Raw genomic sequence first — 19,233 nt, forward strand, 5'->3', positions numbered from 1 at the left:
CTGCAGAGAATTATGTATGTCAAAAAAATTTATTTTTTACTATAACAAGGTGCTTTAATAGAAAGCACATCTGTAACCAGTAAACCATATGCCATGTGTCAAAACCAAATGGTACATTGAGACAAATGGGCCATCTTGGGAAGAATAGTGCTGGAGGAAAATGATTGGAGCATTGGTTGTGGAAACCTTAAAGGGGTATTAATTCATGGGAGGAGAGGCTCATTCTTACACTTTACAGACTGCTGGTTAGGTCCCATCTAAAATACTCCATGCAGTTATGGTCTCCAGTGCTGAAACAGGATAATATTGAATTAGAGAGGGTCCAAAGAAGTGCAACTAAGTTGGTAAAAAGCATGGAAAGTCTCAGTTATAAATAAAGACTTGCCAAGCTGGGGTTGTTTAAGGTGGAGAAGAAGCGCTTAAGGGGGGAATATAATAACTATGTATAAATATAGAAGGGGATTATATGATAAATTTTCTAATGCTTTATTTACCATTAGGTCCTTCCAGTAGATACAAGGGCATCCATTCTGAAAGGATGCACCGTCTAAATATTTGGAAAGGTTTTTTTACAGTGAGAGTTGTGAAGTTGTGGAATTCTCTCCCAGTCATTCTGGCTGATACATTATATAGCTTCAACAAGGGGTTGGATGGTATTTTAGCAAGTGAGGGAATACAGGGTTATGGGAGATAGCTCTTAGTACAAATTGACCAAGTGAAATTGGAGAGGCAAATTAGAGAGGCTTCAGAAGGGGTTTTTGTCTTCTTCTGGATCAATTAGCAGTTAGGCAAAGGTTAAATACAGACAGACTACCATACTATGGTACTATGTAACTCCAAATTCAGACTTGAGTTGTACTCCATATTTGTATGGAAAAAATTTGTACTTGAAATTCGCTTTTTAAAACAACAATTTTACATTAACTCTAATATTCATGAAATGGATGAATACATTTGTGAATATAACTTTTTTTAAAGGACATGTAAACCCACCTCTCTTTCAAATCCTTAAATACCTGAAACTTTGGGTGTTAAAATGTTATTAGTAAGATGGCTGATTTCAACAATCATTGCAAACAACCTAGGCAGGTATGGCACCTCAAAAGGGGACATTCCATGGTGCAATGTCTTTAGACTGTAAACGTTGTATAACATATTGGGGCTATGCAAGGCACAGTAACAGATGAAAGGAGCCACATCTCCTTTGGGGGTTCATCGCCTTAGCATTTCACTATCCCTGTGTATATGGCCATGTCACACTATGGGGCAGATTTATCAAAGTACGATTTTCGTATGTTTAAAAAGCACGACACAAAAAAATCGTAGCAAATATGATTTTTTTGTATTATGCTTTTTAAAGTACAATAAATTTGTATCTGAAAATACTAAAAATCGTATCTGATTGCATAATGCAGGAAAACCTTATTGACTTTGATCCTTCTGTGCATGATTTTGGAAGCCTCCCATAGGACCCAATGGCACTCTGCAGCTTCAACCTGGCCCAAGGAAAGTCCCAATACTCGGCGCGACAATACGATTTTGTTGCGCTTTTTTGACGCAAAGTACAAAAAATTGGGCAAATGTACGAAAAAGTCACAGAAAATACGCAAATTTTTTGTATTTGGACCTGTCATACTTTGATGAATGTGCCCCTATGTATACTCTATGGCTGACAGAGAATTTGCTAATCTGATGACACTGTGTTAACTGTACCTCTTTGGTTGTATTTGTTTTTTAAAAATTTTAAAATTGTAAGGAGTCTATGGGAGACGGCCTTCTCGTAATTCAGAGCTTTCTGCATAATGCGTTTCCAAATAACGGATCCTATACCTGTATCCCTAGCGCTACTTTTCACTTTCTGGTTTCTCCTTTTCTTATAGTTCTACATTTCTCAGCGTGAAAACTATAGGCCTGTTAGTCTGACATCAGTAGTAGGAAAGATTTTGGAAAGTGTAATAAGGGATAGGGTACTTGAATACATTGCAGTTCACAATATTATAAGTTTGTGCCAGCATGGTTTTATGCGTAACAGATCTTGCCAGACTAATTTAGTCGCCTTTTATGAGGAGGTGAGCAGGAACCTCGATGCTGGAATGGCAGCTGATGTCATCTACTTGGATTTTGCTAAAGCGTTTGATACAGAACATAATATTTGTAATTGGATAGAGAACTGGCTGAAGGATAGATTACAAAGAGTGGTGGTAAATGGAACATTTTTTTAATTGGGGCAGTGTGGTTAGTGGAGTACCGCAGGGGTCAGTCCTTGGTCCTTTGCTTTTTAACTTGTTAAAAAGGAGGTGGGCATAGAGAGTACTGTTCTATTTTTGCTGATGACACTAAATTGTGCAAAACTATAAGTTCCATGCAGGATGCTGCCGCTTTGCAGAGCGATTTGACAAAATTGGAAAACTGGGCAGCAAACTGGAAAATGAGGTTCAATGTTGACAAGTGCAAAGTTATGCATTTTGGTAGAAATAATATTAATTCGAACTATCTAATGAATGGTAGTTTGTTGGGGTGAAGGATCTAGGGGTTTTTGTAGATAACAAGTTGTCTTATTCCAGGCAGTGTCATTCTGTGGCTACTAAAGCAAATAAAGTGCTGACTTGTATAAAAAAGGGCATTGACTCAAGGGATGAAAACATAATTTTGCCCCTTTATAGGTCCCTGGTAAGGCCTCACCTTGAGTACGCTGTGCAGTTTTGGGCTCCAGTCCTTAAGAAGGATATTAATGAGCTGGAGAGAGTGCAGAGACGTGCAACTAAACTGGTTAAGGGGATGGAAGATTTAAGCTATGAGGTGAGACTGTCGAGGTTGGGGTTGTTTTCTCTGGAAAAGAGGCGCTTGCGAGGGGACATGATTACTCTGTACAAGTACATTAGAGGGGATTATAGGCAGATAGGGGATGTTCTTTTTTCCCATTAAAATGATTAACGCACCAGAGGTCACCCCTTTAGATTAGAGGAACGGAGCTTCCATTTGAAGCAGCGTAGGTGGTTTTTCACGGTGAGGGCAGTGAGGTTGTGGAATGCCCTTCCTAGAGATGTGGAAATGGCAGATTCTGTTAATGCCTTTAAGAGGGGCCTGGATAAGTTTTTGAACAAGCAGAATATCCAAGGCTATTGTGATACTAATATCTACAGTTAGTATTAGGGGTTGTATATATATAGTTTATGTATGTGAGTGTATAGATTGGTAAGTATAGGTTGTGTGTGCTGGGTTTACTTGGATGGGATGAACTTGATGGACTCTGGTCTTTTTTCAACCCTATGTAACTATGTAACTATGTAACTATCAGTAAACTCTATACTGATTTTCGTTGATAGACAAATCATACTTTAAAACCATTATATCAGGATAAGCTGACTTAAATCACCTACCTTGTGCCTCTGTTCGGAGAGAATAGCACCAGCCCGGGGTAGCTGTAGCACTTCCTCCTTCACTCGCGTGCGCATGCGCAGTAGAGTGAAAAAGCTGAACTTTAACAGAGAAGTCGGCTTTTCACTCTAATGCGCATGCGCCGGTCCTGGGAATTTGCTGGCAAAACGAAGCAGGAAGCGCTCGCTACAGGTACCCTGGGCTGGTGCTGTTTTCTCCTAACAGGGGCATCAGCCCGGGGTACAAGGTAAGCGATTAAAGTCACTTGGGGGTGCCTAACATTTTGGCACCCCTAAGTGGCTTAGCTTTTCCTTGTCCTTTAACGTGTATGGTCAGCCTTAGAATAATTTTTAAAAACGTCCAGTCTACCTTATTACATGGGACGAAAACTGACCTGTTCTAGGAAGATCAGTTTTGGCAAGACCTGGTTGACAAACCTTTGACATTTAATTTAGTGTCTATATTGAGTAGGAAAATTGTTCTGAAGATTCGTGGGTGGGGATTGTCCTTACATTTTTTGTGTATTAGCAACATATGGGCCTCTAGTGCTTCTTGTGATATTTTCATGCTGGGGAATATAGAATTAGCTGCCCCCACAATATGTGGGATAGTATATATAATATACTATAATTCTTTATAATAATGTAATTCTTATAAGAGTCAGAGAACCAATCCCAAAAGCTTCACTGGTCTTAGAGGTCTATATGGCCAATAGGAACTCCTCTTTGGTCAATGGTGAGTCAAGTGTCCATCGTGATTTGAGGGAGATTTGGGGTATTTTAGAGTCTTGTTTGCTCTGGGCAGTTTTTTGTTGCATTTTGAAGGTAGTAAGTTGATATAATTTAGCGTAGAACTGATGAAAGATTTCAGCTATTCCTGTAGTAGTGGAAGCAATGCATTATTTTAGGTTCCTTATCTTTGTAATTGTAAGGAAATCTACCTTACCGGCGCGGTGGGGACGCCTCTGTGCCGGTATGTCCCTAAGTGCACGCGCGCGCGCACTTCCGCGTTGTTAAGGGCATGCGCGCTGGCGTGATGACGTCAGCGCGCAATGGCGCGAAATTCAAAAGCATTTAAAGGGACTTTTTGCCTTTTCTCATTGCCCGTGATAGGATTCAATTTCTGGTGCCTTCCTGAGCCTTGTGCATTCTTGTTCCTGTGATTCTGATAGTATTTCTCCTGTTTTGACCCGGCCTGCTCCTGACATTTCCTGAAATCCGTAACCTGACCTCGGCTTGTACGTTTGACTCCGATTTTGCCTAAATCCCGCTGCTTGATTATCTGGTTGACCATTGCCTGTCTGACGATCCCTGTTTTCCGCCTGCCTCGACCCAGCCTGCCTGACGACGAACTTGCTTAACCCTATTTGTACCGTGATCTTCGGCCTAACTGACTTTATCCACAGTCGTGCCCCTTTGCTTGCCAGAACTCCTGCCTTGTTCCTCTCGTTAAGTCCAGGTGGCATCTGAGTAGCTGAGGGCTCCTCCCGAAGCCAAAGGCGGTCACAATACTGGTGAAGCCGAGCCGAGACAAGGGAACTTGGCATCTGTTCTGGTTTAGGGTGCCGACCGTGACATTATCACGGGCCATGGAGGACCAAGATCACGTTGAGTCCGCTGCTGCTCCTCCCACTCCGTCTGCTACTACTGAAGCGCTTCTTACTGCCCTGCTACAGCGCTTGGAGGATCAGGAGCAAAAGCAGAATTATCTCCTGCAGGGTTTTCACAATCTAACCCGCCAGCTGGAGACTACGCAATCTCCGCAGCAACCTGTTCCTAGTTCTTCCCCTCCTGTGGGTTCGTTCGTTTTGGGGGGTAACACTTTCAGGCCCCAAGAGCCCAAAATTGCATTTCCAGAGAAATTCTCTGGGGAAAGGTCCAAATTTTTTGTCTTCAAAGAGGCATGTAAATTGTATCTTAGCTATCTCCCTCATTCTTTCCCTTCTGGTGTGGAAAAAGTAAAATTTGTTATGACCCTTCTGGTGGGGGATCCCCAAGTTTGGGCCCTTAGACTGTCTTCCTCTGATCCTGCCCGTTTTTCCCTGGATGTATTCTTTGATACTATGGCAGTTCTTTACGATGACCCAGATCGTGCATCATCAGCCGATTCGGCGATTCGTAAACTGCGCCAAGGGAGACGGGAGGTAGAGATATATTGCACAGAGTTCCGCCGGTGGGCAGGAGAGACTGAGTGGAACGATGCGGCCTTGCGCAGTCAGTTCCGTGTCGGGCTATCTGACTCTATTAAAGATAGCCTGGTGAATTACCCCTTGTCGTCCAGTCTAGATGATCTTATGTCCCTAGTCATCCAGATTGATAGGAGACAGAGGGAGAGAAGGAGTGAGAGGGGTCATGCTAATTTTTCTGGGGTTACTTATAGGGGACCTGACGTGGTGCCCAATGTCAAGTCTTTGGTTTCCCCTGTGTCTCCACCTCAGGAGGAGCCTATGCAACTAGGCCTATTCTATCTCTCTCCTGAGGAAAAGACACGCAGGCGGACCCTTGGGTTATGTATATATTGCGGGGACAAGGGTCATTTTCTGAAGCAATGCACTAAGAGGCCGGGAAACGCCCCAGCCTAAATGAAGAAGGGGAGCTTCATTTGGGTGTAGGCGTTTCCTCTCCCCAATTTGCCTCCAAGGTTCAGCTACCAGTTAAATTGTCCTGGCCTATGGGCTCCATTAACTTGTCCGCTTTCGTGGACTCTGGGGCAGAGGGTAATTTTATTGAGGCCATGTTTGCAGCTAAAAATGGCATTCCGGTGGTTCCTCTGAGTGTCCCCATGAGGATATTAACGGTGGACAAAAGACCCTTAGGGACAGGGGTGGTAAATAAGAGAACTGTCTCTTTATCCTTATGTGTGAATGATTTTCATGTTGAAGAGATAACCTTTTTCCTTATTGAAGGAGCCTCTTCTCCACTCATTTTGGGGTTACCCTGGCTCCAGGTTCATAACCCTCAGATTAATTGGGTTACAGGGGAGGTTTCTCAGTGGGGCTCTAGTTGTAGAAATGTCTGTATTGCCCCAGTTTTAGCAGCCACTTCACTTGAGGGTTTACCTGCAGCCTATTCAGCTTATGCTGACGTTTTTTCCAAAAAGGCTGCCGAAACCTTACCTCCACACAGACAGTATGACTGTCCCATTGATCTGATTCCAGGTTCCTCTCCCCCTTGTGGTCGTACATATCCACTTTCCCTACCTGAATCTCAGTCTATGAAGGAATATATCCAGGAAAACCTTGAAAGAGGTTTTATCCGGCCCTCTAGTTCTCCTGCAGGTGCGGGGTTTTTCTTTGTGGGTAAGAAGGATGGTGGTCCTTGTATAGACTACAGAGGTTTAAACAAGGTCACTATTAAAAACCGCTACCCCCTTCCTCTGATTTCCGAGCTATTTGATCAGGTTAAAGGCGCCAAAATCTATACCAAGCTCGATCTTAGGGGTGCTTACAACATCATCCGTATTAGAGAGGGGGATGAATGGAAAACTGCCTTTAACACCAGGGACGGCCACTACGAATATTTAGTAATGCCCTTTGGGCTCTGTAACGCCCCCGCAGTTTTTCAAGAATTTGTCAATGACATTTTTCGTGACTTGCTGGGGGTATTCGTAGTGGTCTATCTTGACGATATTCTTATTTTCTCTTCTAATTTAACGGAACATCGTAATCATGTTTGTGAGGTCTTAAAGAGACTAAGGGAGAATAATCTGTATGCAAAACTAGAGAAATGTACCTTTGAAGTCTCTTCTGTCCAGTTTTTGGGGTTTATTATTACCAGCAAGGGTCTAGAAATGGACCCAGGCAAGGTGAAAGCTGTCCTGGATTGGGCACAACCCCTTTCATTGTTAAGCGCATGCGCGCTGGCGTGATGACGTCAGCGCGCAATGGCGCGAAATTCAAAAGCATTTAAAGGGACTTTTTGCCTTTTCTCATTGCCCGTGATAGGATTCGATTTCTGGTGCCTTCCTGAGCCTTGTGCATTCTTGTTCCTGTGATTCTGATAGTATTTCTCCTGTTTTGACCCAGCCTGCTCCTGACTTTTCCTGAAATCCGTAACCTGACCTCGGCTTGTACGTTTGACTCCGATTTTGCCTAAATCCCGCTGCTTGATTATCTGGTTGACCATTGCCTGTCTGACGATCCCTGTTTTCCGCCTGCCTCGACCCAGCCTGCCTGACGACGAACTTGCTTAACCCTATTTGTACCGTGATCTTCGGCCTAACTGACTTTATCCACAGTCGTGCCCCTTTGCTTGCCAGAACTCCTGCCTTGTTCCTCTCGTTAAGTCCAGGTGGCATCTGAGTAGCTGAGGGCTCCTCCCGAAGCCAAAGGCGGTCACAATACTGGTGAAGCCGAGCCGAGACAAGGGAACTTGGCATCTGTTCTGGTTTAGGGTGCCGACCGTGACAGTAATGTAGGGACCCATAGGGTTAATAGGTCCCTATGGCTTTAAGCCCTACTAGTTCCTTCTTTGTCCTGTTGCTGGGCAGAGGCCCATGTATCTTAGTGTGCCAATAGCATATGTGCCTTATTGATTAATAGTTAGACCACTCCCTTTGCACTTTAATATACTGTAAAGCAAAGGGGTGAATCTTCCTCTTTGGTTGAATCTGCTGACCCAGGTTGAAGTTCCACTGAGCCTGGGATCAACAGGGCCCCAGTAAAGTGAGTACCCTAGAGTCTGCATCTAACTCTAGTGAAGTCTGGGAACAGGGACCCTGTGAATGAGGAGTAGTGAGTATCAGGTTAATTTAAAAGAGCACTTTCTAGGAAAGTGAGATTAGTTAGAAAGAGCAGTTTCTGGCTCCAACCAGGAGAGGATAGCTGGAAGTACCCTTCCCTACAGGCACTGTTGCCTTAGAGCAGGACCACAGTTTAGACGCAGGTATCAGGTCAGTTCCTATCCCTGATCCATTGGATCCTTGGCTGTTAAGGGACACCCTGAGGACACAGATACGTGGCCAGGCTACACTCCACAAGGAGGCCATGCTGGTTGGTGGTCCTTACCTTTTCCACCCTTGGCTGAGGTGGGCTATACGGGTGGACACCATATTTTTCTACCATCTGTGAAATTGTCTGATATGTCCTCTGTGCGAGTATTGCTATAACCCTGTGGATCATTGTCTTGGACAATAAACAAGTTAAATTCTGGTTTACCACAAAGAACCTTCTGGCACCCATTCTTTTGTTTGCTTGCACACAGCTTGAGTTGTAGTTGCACTACACCCCAAGGATATTTCCACATAGTGAAAGCCCATCTGGCATGTAGAATTCTATGTACCCCATGCTCTAAAGCTTATCTACCCAGTATTGCCTGTTGTTACAGCCAAATAGAGGTTACAGTAATATGATTTCTTAATTGTTTTTTCTTCAAAGCAGCTGCCAATAGGCGGCCACATTTATTTCCATGATTAAAATTAAAATGAATAAAATTAAAATTTTTTAGATTCTCAATGGCTTTAGCAAGGTAAGAAGAGTAGGTAACTTTGAGTTATTTCCTTGTGTGTGTGTAAGGGTTTTTAAGATATAACATAATTGAGAGTGTTTGTGTTGTGTATGAAGAGAGTGTATTTAGGATATAAGATGTTGTAATTTTGCAGTTCAGTTTCTTGGCCCCTAATTTGATTATTTCCCCTCTAATAACACATTTATGTGCTAACCATACTGCCCAGGGGTTCATGTTTCATGTCTTATTTTCCTGGAAGTATTGTTGAAGTTTCTGAAAAATGTCTTTGGCTCTCTTCTCACCGAAGAAACAACTTTCTGTGTCCAAGGTCTATTGGAGGGATCGTTTGCATAGCAAGGAACATGTTATAAGTGTGTTATCCAACCATGTGATTGGATCTATGTCAGCCTTTTTAAGGAGGCCGACATTCAAATGGCAGATAAAAATCTAGTCTACTGTACACATTGCGTGGGCGAGAGTAAAATGTGTCACCATGTGCTGTGGGGTTGGCAAAGGCACCAGATGTCTATTAAAGTGTGAGATCTTAGAAGCTTCTTAAATGTCTCAGTCTTACTGTGTGGCATGCTAGCTTGTTCCGGAGAAGACTCATCGCTGCTTAAGTGTCATGTTTAGTTCGCCCCAAGGATGAGCATGCCTTTCTTAAATTCTGCAAGAGTTTGGAGTGTGTCAGCAAGTACTGAATGCTGTTCAGTGGGGGGGGGGAGATAAACCAAAGCAAAGCAAATCATTTTAAAAATGATTTCTTTTTTCTCTGTAACTATAAGACAGTACCTTGTGTTTTATTCCAGCTAAGATATAATGAATCCTTACTGATTGCATTATAATCCTATCCAGTTTATTTAATGTTTAAATTATTTTTTAGTAGACTTATGGTGAGCCCAATTACAGAAATACGGGTATGGGACCTGTTATGCAGAACCTTAGGAACCTGGGGTATTCCACGTAAGGGGTCTTAAACATTAATTAAACCCAATACGATAATTTTGCCTCCAATAAAGATTAATTATATCTTAGTTGGGATCAAGTACAAGTTACTGTTTATTACTACAGAGAAAAATTAAACTATTCTTTTAATAAAATAAAATTTTTCATTAAAATGGAGTCTATGGGAGATGGCTTTCCAATACATTGGAGCTTTCTGGATAAAGGGTTTCTGAATAAAAAATCCAGGGCAGATCCAATATGTAAAACGATTAAGGACAATAGTGTTATGCAACACCATCAAATCACACAAGTGGAGTGCTAAGTGTATTTTTATAAAACATAGACCATGTGGCATATCCCACTTTTTGGGCATATACTCACAAGATTCTTAAAATATTATAAGCACATCACAGTTTGATCTAGATATGACACTTGCATTTGTCTCACCATTAGTGATGAGCGAACAAAAAAAATTGCGCGACAAATACGTTTTGCAAATTTTTTGCAAAACAGAGAGGACATCATGGTATTATAATGTTTACAGAATACTCAGATCACTGATTTAATGCAGCAGTGAATATAATTATAGTGTCTGGTGCTTAAGAGGTGAAGAGGCGCTTAAGAGGTGACATGATAACTATGTATAAATATGTAAGGGGATCATATAATAACCTCTCTAATGCTTTATTTACTAGTAGGTCCTTCCAAGGGACACGAGGGCACCCACTCCATTTAGAAGAAGGGAGGTTCCATTTAAATATTCGGAAAGGTTTTTTTACTGTGAGAGCTGTGAAGTTGTGGAATTCCCTCCCCGAATCAGTCGTACTGGCTGATACATTATATAGCTTTAAGAAGGGGCTGGATGGATTCATAGCAAGTGAGGGAATACAGGGTTATGGGAGATAGCTCTTATTACAAGTTGATCCAGGGACTGGTCTGATTGCCATCTTGGAGTCAGGAAGGAATTTTTCCCCCTCTGCGGCAAATTAGAGAGGCTTCGGGTGGGGTTTTTGCCTTCCTCTGGAAGTTAGGCATGTACAGTATATATAGGCATTATGGTTGAACGTGTTGGACATATGTCTTTTTTTCAACCCAACTTACTATGTTACTATGACTGTTAGATGGAAATAAGTGCTGGACTGAACTTTGGAGTCCAAGCTTCCTCAGGGGGTGTCATGTCATGTAAAAAGTAATTTAGGTTTGTTGTGATTGGCATAATCAAAATCTCTGGATACTACATTGAGACATTCACCCAGGGAAGCTGCTGCAATAAGGCGAGTTGAAACACTCACCTCAGGGGGCAATGCCCCTGAAGTTACCAGGGGTGGCAACTTTTTACTCTCATTTCTCATTAAAAATAAAGTGGACACTAATTTTTACACTGCACCTGCACCTTCTAAAACCTTACTAAAAGTTATTTTTATCCCAGGACATCACAAGAGGGAACTCGTAAAATATATCACAGATTGGTTTAAAGAAATGTTGATAGACTGGTTGATAGTCAAACTGGGTTTAGACAAAATCTTAAATGGGAAAAAAGGGCAATTAAATCATTGGATGATAGCGGTTATATAGTAATAAAACAAGCTGATGAGGCAATAGTAGTAGAAAATCTTTAGCCTTGAAGATTCTTAGTGAAGCTGCAACCTATATACGGGTATAGGACCTATTATCCAGAATGCTTTGGACCGAGGCTATTCCGGATAAGGGGGTCTTTCCGTAATTTGGATCTCCATACTTTAAGTCTACTAAAAAATTAATAAAACATTAATTAAACTCAATAGGATGGTTTTCATCCAAAAAGGGTTATTTATATCTTAGTTGGGATCAATTACAAGGTACTGTTTTATTACTACAGAGAAAAAGCAAATACATTTTAAAATTCGGAACCATTTTATTAAAATGGAGTCCATGGGAGATGGGCTTTCCGTAATTCGGAGCTTTCTGGATAACGGGTTTCCGGATACCGGACCTGTTCATAACTCTGCCCCACCCTACATCTCTGAACTTATCTCTAGTACCATCCAATCTGCTTGCTCTACTGACCTGCTCCTCAACTCCTCTCTCATTCCCTCCTCACACACTCGCATTCAAGACTTTGCAAGGGCTGCCCCCCTTCTCTGGAGTTTGCTCCCACAATCTGTCAGACTTTCTCCCGATCTCTCTGCCTTCAAGCAATGTCTAAAAATGCATTTATTTAGAGAAGCTTACCCTAATTTAGTTTAACATAACCTCAGTGTGCTGCTAAAAGCAATACCCTGTGCCACACCTCTCACAACTCTGGTCATGCCCATTCCCATACCTGGTATAATATATCTTGTTATAGGCACAAGAAAAAAGAAAAGGACACTGGCACACCAATAATATAGTTAAAAATTAATTATTTTTATTGAGCTTATTTTAAAACTTAATTTAAAATCACATACAAGGAAAAAATGGGGAAGGTTAAGATCAAAATGACCTTATGCTTGTTAGATTTAAGTTACAATAACAGTAACCTATTTAAATTCAATGCAGTTACAAATTCCAGTAACAGCAACGGGTTCGCATATTACAGGGACCAGGATTGAGTGGCAGTTTATTGTATCTAAAATTAGCCACTATGTAAACCACTCTAAAGTCAATTTGTCAAAGTACAAGGACCGAAACAAAGTAGCGAATACTGTAGTGCGAGGTTCCTGCTATTTAGTACACATTCCCATACCTTGTGTCTCAACCCTTTCTCCTTGTAGATTGTAAGCTCTTTAGGGCTGGGCTCTCTTCACCTCTTGTATCGGTTATTGATTGCTTTATATGTTACTCTGTATGTCTAATGTATGAAACCCACTTATTGTACAGCTCTGCGGAATATGTTGGTGCTTTACAAATAAATGTTAATAATAATAAATACCTGTACTACTAAAATTAGATCCCACCAAGAAATGTATTGGGGGTCTCCATGTATTACTAGATGAAGCCTTACGGAGTGGCACCTTGAATAAGAGGAAATTTCTTAATAATGACACATTGCATTGATATATCAAATCCTGAAAGTTCATAAAGCTCTAAACCATCCTCCCAGTAGACCCATCATATCTGGCATTGATAGTTTAACTGGTCCATTGTCACAATAACAAATAACAAAATTGATTACTACTTGAAACTGTTGGTTTAAACAAAGGGACACCAATAATTTGTTAAACATGATTAGACATCAAATGGAAGCCCAGCTATAGGTGGGTGACATGTGAGGTCTCATCCCTTTATACGAGCATTCCGAGGAGGGAATCACAGCAGTAAACAACTTATTGATATTGGAAAACAGACTCACATATTAAAATCATTTTGAAAGGCATTCTCACCCACAACTACTTCATGTGGTTATCTCCAACAGTCTGGGACCACTCCGGAAACAACATTTTCTCCATAATATAACAATTTGTATATAGACCATTGGGAAGAGGAGTTTATTTGAGGATCATAGGACTATAGTGTAAATATTATTCTATACAGTCATTACATAGATAATCTCATATTTATCTGAGACTGTCACAATCTAAGGGGCTCATTCATTAAAGTCCGAATCCGAATCACGAAATACGATTCTTTTCGGTTCAATCCGAAAATTTCGGAACTTTCGCTGTCGAACAAATTGCCACACGATTTGTCACAAAGCACGAAAATACGATTTTGTCGCATGAATTGTTGCAAAGTATGAAAAAGTTGCGAAAATCAAGGAAAAAGTCGCAAAAAATTCGCAAAGTATGAATCCAAATTTTTTGCATTTGGAAACAATCGTACTTTGATAAATGCACCCCTCAGCCTCAACCAATTTATGGAATAAAATAGCATAGTATCCAAGGCTATTGTGATACTAAAATCTACAGGTAGTATTGAAGTTGGTATATATAGTTTATGTATGTGAGTGTATAGATAGGTCAGTATAGGTTTGTGTGTGCTGGATTTACTTGGAAGGGTTGAACTGGTCCTTTTTCAACCCAATGTAGCTATGTATGTAACTATGTCATACATCAGCTATGGGATTTACACCAGACCAGGCTGGCCAAACCTTTTCAAATTTAGTAGGGCAGTCAGGGGGCCTATATGTGAGCCTGAGTGAAGGATGCATTAACCTAATTCACCAACCATCAAAAGGTGGCAATGCCATTGCCCATCCACTTCATAAACACTATTTTCTTGACGTAATATACTGCTGTGCACAGATAATACTGCATGCACTGCTGTGTAAAGAGCCTGTTGATGGATGAGTAATGCCCATATTAAAGCTGGCCATACACGTGGCGATCCGACGATGTTTCGTACGACCATCGGTCGCACGAAACATCGTAAGATCCGCCACACACCATTCAGGACTGAATCGGCAGGTAAGGAGGTAGAAACAATAGGATTTCTACCTCCTTCTGCCGATTCAGCTCTGAAGGGAGAATTTTGGTCAGGCGCCTTCTATGGCGCCCGATCAAAATTTTCAAACTTGTCCGATCGGCGAGTCGTCCGATATCGGCAGTTTCCTGCGATATCGGTCGACTCGCCGACATGCCATACACGCACCGATTATCGTACGAAACGAGGTTTCGTACGATAATATCGGTGCGTGTATGGCCACCTTTAGGCAACAAAGAGTGTACATACAATCAGGACTTTTAACAGGAATAATTTTGAGACAGGTATTGTGCTGCTGCTATTGTGTTCTTAATCAGATAAGCCTTGCAATGAACCATGGGTTTGCATGGCAGATTTTACATTACTGTTGATGCGGTCCCCAACGCCTCGCTAAACTCACTCGCCAAAGTTATAACTGTTTAAAGTTTTGTTATGGGAACTGAGACCTGTCTAAGTTAGTGTCAGGTAGGAATAACAATGGTAACTGTCTATAGGTGGTTAATCCCCTCACTACCCTTCCCTCTATAGTACAGTGAGGATGGTAAAATTAATTTATAATGTAATACCTGACAATAAGCTTAATCACAACAATGGCATCATTTAAGATAATTTCGTGGAGTGTCAGGGGCATGAATACTAGATTTAAGCAGGCACTGATTTTTAATAACATTAAAAAATATACTGTATATACTCGAGTATAAGCCGAGTTTTTCAGCACTAAAAATGTGCTGAAAAAGTAACCCTCGGATTATACTCGAGTATATGGATGTCCACGGCTCGTTTGGTCAGATGGATGTGCGATGTGCACGTCTGTCCATGGGGGGTGGGGGGCGCAACGAGCACCCCCCCTGCACAACGAGTCAGAGTCAGCCGTGGACTGCAATCTGTAGTAAGCCGTGCAGGAGATACATTGTAATACATTTGCATTGCACAATTACTGCAGTCCAGCATCAAGAATTATTTTGCCCTAGTAACTAGTATTGTACTACTGTGGTGGGACTTGTACACTGGGGTCCACTGTTAAGCTCTGTTATGTTCCTGTATGAAGCTATGGCTATCTTGGGGCATTTTGTAGGCATTTATGGGCACAGCACTCATAGTGGTTGCTAGTCAGCTTGGGGAATGTACACAGGGGAGCGCACACAGCAGGATGGCAAGTACTTGATAATTAGTATGGCAGCTTCCTTAGCCTTCCCAAACTTGCTTTTGTCTGCTGCTGTAGCATTTTTCTTTTCCTAAAGTTATCTATTATTTATTTGATTATTGAAACTTAGCAGTAGCGGCTGCATTTCCCACCCTAGGCTTATACTCGAGTCAATAAGTTTTTCCAGTTTTCTTAGGTAAAATTAGGTACCTCGGCTTATATTCGGATCGGCTTATACTCGAGTATATACGGTAACTCCAAAGTGACTTTCTTTTAACTTTAATTAACCCCAATAATACTCCAGTTTCCGTTTTCTCCACTCCCCACACCCCAGTATGAAACCCTTCAAGAAATCTCAACCTGTCAATCCCTCTATTATTAATGTGGCAGCTTTTATATCACCACACAGGCAATTGCCATTCTCTGGTCCTGCAGTGCATGCCACCCCTTCAAACCTGCCTGGCTAAGCACTTGGTCTAATTTAGCAAATATCTGATGGTTTGGCAATCTGGTCTATACTTTTTGGTTGAAAATGACACAATTGCATTTATGTGGGGAAACAGTGGCTCCATGTTAAGTAACATAAAGTGCTGTGTAACTTGCTGGCACTATATATAAATTATGATAATGATGTCAAAGTTATGTGCAGACAAATAAATATAGCTGTTCCTTATCTAATTACTGGGGAATGTAAAGTGTGTCAGGTTGGGTTATGTACAGCTTCTTATAAGGTATTTCTCATTAGATCCATCTGTTTAGTTTTCTATAGTGTCTGCCAAAGAGTCTTTTAAAGAAACATTCCACAAATGAATGGTGTGAAATGCTTCACCCAGCTAACATAAACTGTCATTATGTAATGGATATGCATGTCTTTTTTTCTACTCTTTTGAATTTAGATAATAAAATAAGATCTCAATTTCCGTCTTGTTATTTGCAACAGACTTCAGGCACCAGTGTTTAACCAGCAAGATCCAAATTACTTGTAGCTACTTGCTATCTGGCCATGTAAAAGTAAACTAATATATGTAATGTAAACTAATTTAGCTGGGCTGGCCAAACATGGCAATATTTGCTGGATTTGGCCATGCACAATGCGACCTGAGAATTGCAGCCTTGTACCAGTCATGGCCATGGGGCAAATTTATCCGAACAGTGAAATAGGGCTCAGCATAAGTCACTGGTGAAAAATTACATAGATCTCTAGCAAAATAGGGAAAGTTGTGCTCACCCCTACATTTTAAACTATTATGTAGTGATGCATAATGATGCAGTGAGGCTGTGACCACAAAATTCATATAGCCAGAAACATAAGGCCCTTTGTATTCACCCATTATAAATATATACAGGTCCTTTTCAAAAAATTAGCATATTGTGATAAAGTTCATTATTTTCTGTAATGTACTGATAAACATTAGACTTTCATATATTTTAGATTCATTACACACAACTGAAGTAGTTCAAGCCTTTTCTTGTTTTAATATTGATGATTGTGGCATACAGCTCATGAAAACCCAAAATTCCTATCTCAAAAAATTAGCATATCATGAAAAGGTTCTCTAAACGAGCTATTAACCTAATCATCTGAATCAACTAATTAACTCTAAAAACCTTAAAAAGATTCCTGAGGCTTTTAAAAACTCCCAGCCTGGTTCATTACTCAAAACCGCAATCATGGGTAAGACTGCTGACCTGACTGCTGTCCAGAAGGCCATCATTGACACCCTCAAGCAAGAGGGTAAGACACAGAAAGAAATTTCTGAACAAATAGGCTGTTCCCAGAGTGCTGTATCAAGGCACCTCAGTGGGAAGTCTGTGGGAAGGAAAAAGTGTGGCAGAAAACGCTGCACAACGAGAAGAGGTGACTGGGCCCTGAGGAAGATTGTGGAGAAGGACCGATTCCTGACCTTGGGGGACCTGCGGAAGCAGTGGACTGAGTCTGGAGTAGAAACATCCAGAGCCACCGTGTACAGGCGCGTGCAGGAAATGGGCTACAGGTGCTGCATTCCCCAGGTCAAGCCACTTTTGAACCAGAAACAGCGGCAGAAGCGCCTGACCTGGGCTACAGAGAAGCAGCACTGGACTGTTGCTCAGTGGTCCAAAGTATGTCATTCGGAAATCAAGGTGCCAGAGTCTGGAGGAAGACTGGGGAGAGGGAAATGCCAAAATGCCTGAAGTCCAGTGTCAAGTACCCACAGTCAGTGATGGTCTGGGGTGCCATGTCAGCTGCTGGTGTTGGTCCACTGTGTTTTATCAAGGGCAGGGTCAATGCAGCTAGCTATCAGGAGATTTTGGAGCACTTCATGCTTCCATCTGCTGAAAAGCTTTATGGAGATGAAGATTTCATTTTTCAGCACGACCTGGCACCTGCTCACAGTGCCAAAACCACTGGTAAATGGTTTACTGACCATGGTATTACTGTGCTCAATTGGCCTGCCAACTCTCCTGACCTGAACCCCATAGAGAATCTGTGGGATATTGTGAAGAGAAAGTTGAGAGACACAAGACCCAACACTCTGGATGAGCTTAAGGCCGCTATTGAAGCATCCTGGGCCTCCATAACACCTGAGCAGTGCCACAGGCTGATTGCCTCCATGCCACGCCACATTGAAGCAGTCATTTCTGCAAAAGGATTCCCGACCAAGTATTGAGTGCATAACTGAACATAATTATTTGAAGGTTGACTTTTTTTGTATTAAAAACACTTTTCTTTTATTGGGCGGATGAAATATGCTAATTTTTTTAGATAGGAATTTTGGGTTTTCATGAGCTGTATGCCACAATCATCAATATTAAAACAAGAAAAGGCTTGAACTACTTCAGTTGTGTGTAATGAATCTAAAATATATGAAAGTCTAATGTTTATCAGTACATTACAGAAAATAATTAACTTTATCACAATATGCTAATTTTTTGAAAAGGACCTGTATATAGGACATAAAGACATTCTGTGCATTAAGCTACCAATAAATGCCCTCCCCTTCAAACAAAACAGGGATTGTTTGTATATATATTGCAATATACTTCAAGCTGGGGTACCTGAGTTCAAGCGATTCTCTTCCTCCTGTCTTCTTTCTTTGCGATCCTGGGGCTGACGCATACGTAATATGGTAAAAAAAGACAGCTTTTTTTATTGAAGTTCATCTCTTCACTCTATTGCGCATTCAGTGCGAATATAAGGAAGAGGGTCGCTTGCTAACAGGTACGCCGGGCTGGTGCAGTTTTCTGCTAACAGGAGCAGTGGCCCGGGTTTCAGGTAAGTGATTGCAATCACTGGGGGTGCCAAAATTTTGCCCACCCCCCAGTGATCATACCTTTCCTTCTTTAAAACCCCCAAATGGTTGCCCTTTTATTGGTCCACTTGGATCACTTTACTGTAGCTGGGAAGGATGAGAATTATGTACTCATATTTCTGTACATAGATCTCTGTTCACGACCATGAGGTTTTAAGGGTTATATTTATCAAAGGGTGACTACAACATGATCATAAAAAAGGTTAAAACTGACCCTCTTTGCTACCAGTTAGGGTTGCCACCTGGATGGTATTTCACCCTCCTAGCTGGTAGGGTTTAGCAACAAGTTACTGCAGGTTGTAAAGGGCTTGGCTATGCCTACTAACCAATGATACTTGTCCTAGGTCATTTGACTAATACCAGTGGTTTTATTAACCACTTGAAATAGACATTTCTAACTTTTCTGTAATTTGCTGGCAATGCCACCTGGGTATTTAAAGGCAAGTTTGATTTCACCATAAATTACCAGTTTCATTGTCTCGTTAAACGTATTGCTTCAGTGTAGCCCTTCTATCTGGATTTGCAAAAAGTGTCCCAGATTTTCCCTGTGATCAGGTAGATTTACCTAAAAATCTAACATCCCCACATGCTTGCAAAGCTTCCGGATTGTCCAGATCACTGAAAATGGACACCTATAAAAAGAGCGTCTATA

The sequence above is a fragment of the Xenopus tropicalis genome, chromosome 6, assembly GCF_000004195.4.
Source record: "Xenopus tropicalis strain Nigerian chromosome 6, UCB_Xtro_10.0, whole genome shotgun sequence".
In the NCBI taxonomy this organism is placed as follows: domain Eukaryota; kingdom Metazoa; phylum Chordata; class Amphibia; order Anura; family Pipidae; genus Xenopus; species Xenopus tropicalis.